Genomic DNA, 10,109 nt, shown 5'->3' with positions numbered 1-10,109 from the left:
ACAACTTTGGTTTAGGAAGTTTTCGCTAATCTGCCTTGGATTAGGAGTTTGGTCAACGTAAATTTGTGTTGATAGTCGGCCTGTCGAACTCTGATGGCCACATCGGCTTGGCTTCGATGGCCGACCGATGCGAGAACATGAATGCCTTGTGGAGGCCATGCATCACCGTTGCCCTGACCAGCCAGGCCACGTCGAGCCGCAGCGCGCCTTCACCCACCCCAGCGCTCGCCCATGACGCACGCGCTCTCATTTTGCTCCATGCCTTCGCGCAATAGCCGCAGCAGCTCGGACAGTGTCGCCATCGCCATTGCCGATCACCCCGCTCACTTTGCACTGCATCATTTCTCCACCACTGCTATAGTCCCATCATACTCCCACCGCACCACCGCAACCCACATTTGCTTGCTAGCCGTGCACGACCTCGCCGTTGTTTCACCGTCGTCCTCCATCGCCGTGGCCGGGCCATCTCCGACCACCATTAGTCATGCTTGGGTGTGCATTAGAGTCACCTTAGGATGTAGAGTCTCGGCATAACCCTAGATCGAGCCACCTCGGCCGGCTCCAGTGCCTCGTCGTTGAACCGCACCGCTGTGCCTCCATGGTCACCGCCATTGTCGTTAGCTCCGACAATAGGTCCAACTAGGTAGCTCAACGTGTGCGCAATGTCGTGGGGATGCTCGTAGTGTCGGTGCCATCACCGGAAAAGCTCATCATTGGTGAACTCTGGCCGATCCACGTCGAGCAGCGCCGCTCCCCTATTTTCATATCGCTAACATGCGGGCTCGACTGACCTATGGGTCCCGGCTGTTAGTGGCTCAGAATAGAAAGCTAGTTGGTTGTCCCTGATTGAGTGGCGCTGGGCGAACCCGTGAAATGTGGACTTGAGTTGTACCAAAGGTGATCTAAGGTGACCGTGATCTGGTCTACCTGGGTTTGTGTTAGAAATAAATTCCCAGCTGGTTGAAATCGATTCGAATCGCTATCTCTTCCAGATAGTGAGAAACTTGGCTAGTCCTAACATCGTAGTAATTGTATTATGGAATGTGATGGTTCGGATAAAGATGAAATTACTACACCAGCTATGGTTACTATTGTTTGCTCTTAAAATGATATACCACATGTTTGGCACATGATAGTTGCTAATCTAGAGATGAATAGCTATAATTAACTTGATGATTGAAGTATAATTGTATAATTGAGTTAATCGCTTTTTATGCAAAATGTTGTCAGCTACTTATAAAGCCTTGCATAATCCTTAGAGTCAATTTATTTTTGGTTTATGACGGGTAAGTCTAGCTGAGTACCTTCTCGTACTCAGGGTTTTCTTCCCATTGTTGTAGATGGTACTATCTATCACGGATATTGCAAACATTGCTTCTATCCCACCACGGATGAGGAGTGAGCCTTGGGCAGGAATCTTTATTAATCCTTCTATATGCTTTTGTGGACTGTGATCATATGATGGTGCTATATTTGAACTATGTGACAAATGCTAGTTTCAAACTTAATTTGCTTCCGTTGCTATCTATCAAACTTGGTTTGTAATAACTTTATTTCATACTCTGATGATGAAACTGTATCTGCGAACTTTATGTAATATGTGACATGTATGTTGAATTATGTACGATCTTGGTTTTATGTGGATCGTTTGTCGAGACCCGTCATGGTACTTGATAGACTACCGGGTTTATATGGGCTCAAGTATGACAGTGCGACCGCTTGCGGGCTACCATTGTACTTGTGCTCTTATAAATTGGTCAGTTCTACGATAGCTGGCATCAGAGCAAGATTCAACATTAATTGCCATATGTGTATTTAAAACAAAGGTTTTTGTTTTCCAAAACCATTTTCTAGCAACTAATAGCTATATAAATAGGTATTTGAAACCTAGAGTTGAAATCTAAAGTGTGCCAGTGATCACTTTCTTATGCCCAATTAAGGACTCTTAGGTGGTTATTTAAGTACTAACATGGGGGTTTTTACTTTCGTCATCCATACGGTGTGCTATTGTATGGATACCACTCACTTGAATGGTAATGTATGGATCAAATGCCTCTACGCCAAGGTAAGAAGGTAAGTTGATGAGTAGCATGACTGCAAGATGTGAGCGTGCGGTCGGGGAAAGCTAGCTTTGGTACGACTATGTATGCATGCTTGCATGTGTATATGGTGCGTATTTAATTGTGGGTAATAAACTGTCATCGGGTAGCTTTGATACAGAAGTATATGTATGGGTATACATATATGGAAGTATTTATATTACAATTTAGAGCCCAGATTTACATTCTGCATATATAATTGTGGGGTTGGGCTAAAATGAAACTCTTGTGCAGGTACACTAACAACGAAACGTGTAGCCCGACTAGCTACGCTATATATGAGAGAATGTATGTATGCCATCGTTTATGTCGTTAGAAATAATTTTTCCTAAGTTTGTGAGGACGTACGGAACATGAATGCATCATGATAAATCATTATTAAATACTTGCATTGTTTCCCCCTTATAGATTTCTTACTCGGTTATGTAACTTTTATCCATTATGACCTTGTCTCATGAGAGTTGTACATGTTGTTGGTACAGATGGCAGCACCAGCTGGAAGTGAGAATTTCCTGATGATGTTTAGAACTCCTGCTTTGCTTTGGAGAGTCTTGCACTTTGTGGGGTATTATGAACCGCCCCTCTATCACTAGAATGAAGAATACCTGGAGGGACAACCATGGTATGAAGTGCGGCTAACCATACCAGCCCGCACACAAGCACCCTTCTGGCAGGAGTGGAAAGTGGAATCTGAAGGAAGAACTCCTTGGGAGGCTACCCAAGTAGTAGCCTTCAAGGTATTGAGTCATATCTATCAGTAGCATAGGGATGAACTTACCGGCAGTGTCGTTGGTGTTTTTCCTCGGGTGGATCCGTCCACAGCAATATGGGAACAACGCAACCATAATGCATTGATCCGAGATCAGGATGAGCGAGCCAATAGTTCTAGTCCTGCTATGAGTGCCATGTTTGCAGTGATGAAAATGTTCTATACTCATCAGGACACCAAGGGATTTTTTGGCAGGAATGCTACACTACTTGCATGGACAAGCTCATGAGGGCCAAAGCCACACAACATAAGCTCAAGAAGCATGTGTGCAAGCACAAGAAGGCAGCGAGTGAGGCTCGATAGGAAACTGATCAAGCCTATGTAGCTTTGGGTAATCTCCACACCCAAATAGAGCAAGTGGATCAACAGAGAGCTGTAGCCCAAGAAGCTAGGGCAGATGATCAAGCAATGCTGGCAGGACTACGAGAGCAGCTGGAGGCCGCCCATGCCAAGGCGTCCACAGCTATGCGCCAGTGAAACCTAGCAAACAACCATGCCGCCATAGCAGAAGTAGAATGAGATAGGACCCACGCCGTAAGTGCCATGTAGGACCATGAAGAGAGGGACCTATGCTAGTAGCTTGCACAGGCCCAGCATGCAGTGACAGATCTTTAGCATGAGGTGCATTATTTGAACAACCAACTACACCCAATCCTTGATGATGAAGATCTAGATATGTTAGTGGAAGATGACGGCTGGGACGAGGAAGAAGTGGAGCCTGAGGAGGGGGATGATCCTATCTTCGACCTCGACAGTGATCATAATGAAGACTAGAATCGCTTAGTGACTAGTGGAAATGCTAGATGTATCCTCACTATTTATGTAATGGACCTGTAGTTTAAGTTTGGTATTTGTGATGGGACTATCATGTAATATTGGTACTTTTCATGTTATTCACATTTGGTTGAACGTTAATGCAATCCCAGTTTGTTTTATCGATGATCATGACTTGAATGTTAACACGCTGCGAGCCCGATAAGTGGTCAAATTGGTGATGTCATGTTGCGAGAATGAATTATTGTGCCTCTGTTTTATTGTATGAATTTAAGATTCTCTCTAGTAATTTTAGTTTGGCAAGATTATACAATTCGTCTACAATCTCTTGACATCATCCAATAATCACTTATTGTTGCAACTTTGTAGATGACTCGCACCCATGTAGGAGCAAGCAGTAGCCAAGAGGGCAATGACGGTGACTTACCACCACCGCCACCACTGTCTGCTAATGAGTTCTTTGCCCAATTCTTAGGAAGTCAAAGGACTATGGAGGAAGCCCTATGCCTCATTACGCAGAACACGGCTTGTGCCTGCCCACAGCAACAGGGGCCTAAGCCAAACCTGTATTGCACCTTCAAGGATTTTCTAGATACCAAGCCTCCTATTTTCAAGGTGGAAGAGGAACCACTCCAGGTGAACGAGTGGCTCAACACTATTGAGCAAAAGTTCCGTCTACTGAGGGTCACTGAGCACTAGAAGGCAGAGTATGTGTCCCATCGGCTATAGGGACCGGCCGGGATTTGGTGGACCCATTTCCTATCCTCTTTACCTGCCAATACATAGGTCATGTGGGAGCAATTCAAATTAGCCTTTAGGGGACATCACATTCCCCTAGGGCTAATATGCATGAAGGCGGCTGAATTTATGAGTCTCACACAAGGGACGAAGACCCTTACTGAATATATGCATGCTTTCAACAACCTATCTAGGTATGCCCCAAGTTTTGTTGGCACTGAAGAAAAGAAGATAGAAAGTTTCAAGAGAGGTCTTGGCACTAAGTTGATGGAGACTATGGCCAACTCCAAGTGCACCACCTACAATGAGTTCATCAGTGATGCATTGGCTCAGGAGAACCACAACAATCTACATGCAACAGCAAAGGGACACAAGAGGGTAGCTAAGGCAGGAGCCTCAGGGGCGTCACAGTCTAGAGCTCCAGTGGCAGCTAGGCCACAATTTCGACCACCAACGCCCAAGTTCAAGCCTCCTCCACCAAAAGCTCAGAACAACCGACCTCAGAAGGTGTTCTGTAAGGCGTTCACCATTGCCTTACCCAAGGGGAATGGAGGGCAAGGAAGCTCAGTAGGACCCAAGAGCAACCAACATTGCTTCAACTATAATCAGTTGGGCCATTGGTCCAAAGAGTGCCCCCACCCTAAGAAGAGCAGCAATTAGAACCAGAACAATCAGAGACAGGCAAATCCAAAAGCTTGTCCTGGGTACAAGAACTACACCGCTATTAAAGAGGTGCCCATGGGAGAAGTTGTTACTGCTAGTATGTTTCTTGTTAACAAGCATCCTGCCATTGTTTTATTTGATTCGGGAGCTTCTCATTCATTTATGAGCCAAGCATTTGCATCTAGACATGATCAGAAAGTAATTGAGGTAAGCAAGGGTGGTTATAGTATAAGTTCAGCTGGGGCTACTATTTCTACAAATAAGATGGTTAGAAATATGCTCATCTCTATACAAGAGAGGGAGTATACAACAGATCTAATAGTATTGTCTGGATTATCCGTAAGTGTAATCTTAGGCATGAATTGGATGAAAGATCATGGTGTTCTCATTGACACTAGCACTCGTACTATTATGTTGAGAGAACCTAAGAGAGGTAATACTTTCCTAGTACCACTTTCCTAAAATTTTGAACTCCAACACTTGGCTTGTGCTATCCAAGCCACTACCCTTTGGGATATCCCAGTGGTTTGTGAGTTTCCTGATGTATTCCCAGATGAGTTACCAGGTTTACCACCTGATAGGGATATGGAATTCAAGATTGAGTTAGTGCCAGGTATGACACCTATCTCAAGAAGACCATATAGGATGCCACCAAATGAGCTAGCTGAGCTTAAAATTTAGTTACAAGAACTATTGGACAAAGGTCTCATTCAACCTAGTTTGTCTCCATGGGGATGTCCAACTTTGTTTGTGAAGAAGAAGGACAAGTCCTTGAGAATGTGTGTGGATTATAGGCCACTAAATGATGTGCCCATAAAAAACAAGTATCCTTTGCCTCGTATCGATATCTTGTTCGATCAGTTGGCAAAAACAAAGGTATTCTCTAAAATCGACTTGAGATCAGGCTATCATCAGATAAAGATCAGGCCAGAAGATATACCTAAAACAACTTTCTCCACTAGGTACAACTTGTATGAGTATTTGGTCATGTCTTTCGGACTAATGAATGCTCCTACCTACTTCATGTACTTGATGAATTCAGCATTCATGCCCGAGCTCGACAAGTTCATGGTCGTGTTATCGATGATATCTTGATTTATTCGGAGAATGAGGCAGATCACGCAGAGCATCTGAGAATTGTTCTGTCTAGGTTGAGGGAACATAAGTTATATGCCAAGTTTAGCAAGTGCGAATTTTGGTTGAGTAAAGTACCTTTCTTGGGTCATATCTTATCGAGGGATGGAATATCAGTAGACCCATATAAAGTACAAGAGGTCATGGATTGGAAGGCCCCAACTTCGGTTCATGAAGTCTGGAGTTTTCTAGGGTTAGTAGGTTATTATCGTCGTTTCATTCTAGATTTCTCCAAGATAGCTAAGCCCATGACTAGACTTCTTTAGAAAGATGAGAAGTTCAATTCGACACCAGAGTGTGAAGCAACTTTTCACACCCTAAGGACTCTGTTAACTATAGCTCCTATTTTAGCACAACCCGACATTGAAAAGCCTTTCGATGTGTTCTGTGATGCATCGGGTATAGGTTTGGGGTGTGTGCTCATGCAAAAAGGAAGAGTTACTGCCTATGCTTCTCAACAGTTGAGAAAACATGAAGTCAACTACCCTACGCATGATTTAGAACTTGTAGCAGTTGTTCATGCATTAAAGATATGGAGACATTATTTGTTGGGCAATGTATGTCATATATATATATATATACTGACCACAAAAGTCTCAAATATATCTTCACCCAACCTGAGCTGAACATGAGACAACAAAGATGGCTAGAGCTGATTAAGGACTATAATTTAGAAGTGCACTACCATCCAGGGCAAGCCAATGTTGTAGCAGATGCACTTAGTCAGAAATCTCGTTGCAACACTATGGAAGCATTGTTGGAAGATGGATTTAATTTGTTACATCCTGTTGTATTGCACAATATCACTATCAGTTGTTCACTTGAGAGTGAAATCCTAGAACTGCATAAAATAGATGTAGGTATATTTCACATCAAGAGAAAAATGCAAGAGCAAGAAACCATGCATTTTAGATTAGATGAAAGAGGTGTGCTATGGTTTGAGGACCGACTTGTGGTACCAAAGGACCGTGAGCTTAGAAATCAAATTTTAGATGAAGCTCCTTCGTCCAAGTTGTCTATCCATCCAAGTAGTAGCAAAATGTATCAATATTTGAAAACCCAATTTTGGTGGACTAAGATGAAGAAGGAAATCACCACCTATGTAGCAACGTGTGTGAAAGGATCAAGATGCCCAAGAGGAGGGTGAATTGGGCTAATTCTAAATTTTCTTGCAATAATTAAATCCTACGGTTAGCCCAATTAACCCCTTGTGCCTATAAAAGTATTTCTATTAATCTAACACACAACGGACTTTCAACCTATGTTCCAAACTTACTCTAGCATGGCAATTCTATGAAAGTAAAGACAAGTATTGAATTGCTCAAAGTAAATGTCCAAAGTAAATGGAGAGAGAGGAACGCAGCGATGTTTTGCCGAGGTATCAGAGAATCGCCACTCCCCACTAGTCCTCGTTGGAGCACCCACGCAAGGGTGTAGCTCCCCCTTAATCCACACAAGGATCAAGTGCTCTCTATGGGTTGATTCTTCGACACTCCGTCACGGCAAATCACCCAAAACCGCTCACAACTTGAGTTGGGTCACCCACAAGCTCTGCCGGGTGATCACCAAGCTCCCAATCACCACCAAGCTGTCTAGGTGATGGCGATCACCAAGAGTAACAAGCATGAACTCTCACTTGACCATGCGAAGCCTAATGAGAATGGTGGATGCACACTTTGCTACTCTTGATTCACTAATGAGGCTACTCTCTTGGATTCACGAATCTCAATCACCTCACTAGGACTTTGCTCTTCTTGGCACTCATAAATGTGTTTCTCAGCTATTGGAATGAGCAAAAGTGACTCTACACACGAGTGGAGCTTCTATTTATAAGGCAGCCTAAAAAACGAACCGTTATGAGCTTCTACAGGGTGACCGGACGCTCCGGTCATGTTGACCGGATGCTCTGGTCAGTTCAACCTGCATTCCAATGTTTAAGTGTTGACCGGACGCTGGCAGGGTCCGACCACCACTAACCGGACGCATCCGATCACTTTAAACCCTCACTAGATGCTTACTGTACTCGACCGGACACTAGATCCTCAAGGTCCGATCAGTATTGACCGGACGTGTCCGGTCGTAGATTTCCTTCTCTAGAGCCTTACTGGAGTCGACCGGACGCTGCCTCCTAGCGTCCGGTCACTTGACCACTCCAGCGTTCGGTCACACCAAACGTAGTCTCTTGATCAAATGAACTAACCGGACCTTGTGGCCAGCGTTCGATCGCACTGGAGCCAGCGTTCGGTCAGCATTTGACCCTCCATTCACTTCCAACTCTCGAACATATGTTAATAAAGTTTGCTCCATAGGATCATAGGGCTGTTGTGGAGCTACCTAGTGCTAGTTTTAACAAGTGTGCACCACACCTAACTCACTAGACTCATCTAGGTCAAGCTACCCATCCATACCCCCCTTAATAGTACGGCCAAAGGAAAAACAAAGTCCTAAACTACTCTAAGTGTCACTCCAACTCCAATCGACACTTAGAACTAGTCATCCTTAACCTTGTCATCCATCCTTTGAAAACCGAAATGATTTCCATCGTAGGGGCATGACAACCTTGATTGCCCAATTGATCTCTATTACCATGACCTAACTTAATTACCTCTGCAAAACACACGTTAGTCATAGTAATCTTGTATTGTCATTATCACTGAAACCCAACAAGGGGCCTAGATGCTTTCAATCTTCCCCTTTTTGGTGATTGATGACAATACCACCTCGAGTATGTGAAAGAGTGAGGTTTTTGTTATGCTTGGTTCATATAAGCTTTTGTCAATAAGAACAAAAGAGTTAGGCAAACTTATATGACCCAAGCTAACACAATGTACTCAAAGGATATGAATTAAGCATGAGTACTTGTAATAAAGCTCATTTGCATTTGAGTATAAACATGGAAGCAAAGTCAAATGAGCATAACACAAATGATATGACATATAAAAAATTCAAAGTAGGGAGCACACATGTCATATATCACAATCACATAGATATCACTGTCACATAGATATAATAGTATGCATAATGTATCACACACATAAAAACTCCAAATGTAATAGATAATAAGCTAATAATAGATAACTAGCTCCCCCTAAATGTCACTCCCCCTGAGTCTATATACTCGAACCCACTCCCCCATTGGCGTCAAACACCAAAACCTAAGGGTCGGTCGGCGGGGCTACAGCGGACAAGCCAGGTGCTGAGGTATGAGGAGCAAGATGAAACCGGGTGCCATCATCATCTGACCCTGAGCTCTGTACTGACTGACCCTCTATGGCTGGAAGTGTCGCTAAAGCAGTCTAGGTCTGAGCTGGGGCAGGTGTGGCCTGTGATGCTACTAGTACATGTGTCGTAGGATCTGAAGAGGCGACAGACGAAGGGAGCCTCTAAGTTGTCACGGCGACAGGGGCTGTTATAGAAGGACCGGCAGTATGCATATGTGGTGGTGTAGGCATGCCTATCAACTCATTGAAAGATGCTCCAAGACTCCTAAAGACTGACATGTCAGGCACAAATAGCGAGGATGACTGATCCGATGAGAAGCCCGTATGATATGGTGTGAACTGCGGGGCTACAATTGGCGAGGATAACCACTAGGACACCTATACTGTGGGAGAAGCAAACGAGCTGGAGGCTGTCCCTGACTCTGAAGACCACTAGGCTATACTACTGGAGTCATCGAAGTAGTGGTAGGCTGAGCAAGCTAGGGTGAAGGCTATGGCAGTGTGGCAGTGGAGCCCTAAGTGCTGTTACTACATGCTGCATAAATCCCATAAGCTGCTGCTGCATGAGTAACTGCTACTGATGCATCTGCTGCTGCTGCTAGAGGAGGATCTACTGCTATCATTGGAACACATCCTAACGAGCCTAAAACTATGCAAAGTTTGCAGCTATCTCCTAAGCCTGTCGTGCCTGATCCTGCTACATCTGCTCAA

Source organism: Miscanthus floridulus, chromosome 8 (genome assembly GCF_019320115.1).
Source record: "Miscanthus floridulus cultivar M001 chromosome 8, ASM1932011v1, whole genome shotgun sequence".
Lineage (NCBI taxonomy): Eukaryota > Viridiplantae > Streptophyta > Magnoliopsida > Poales > Poaceae > Miscanthus > Miscanthus floridulus.
Note: the sequence above shows the minus strand (reverse complement) of the source record.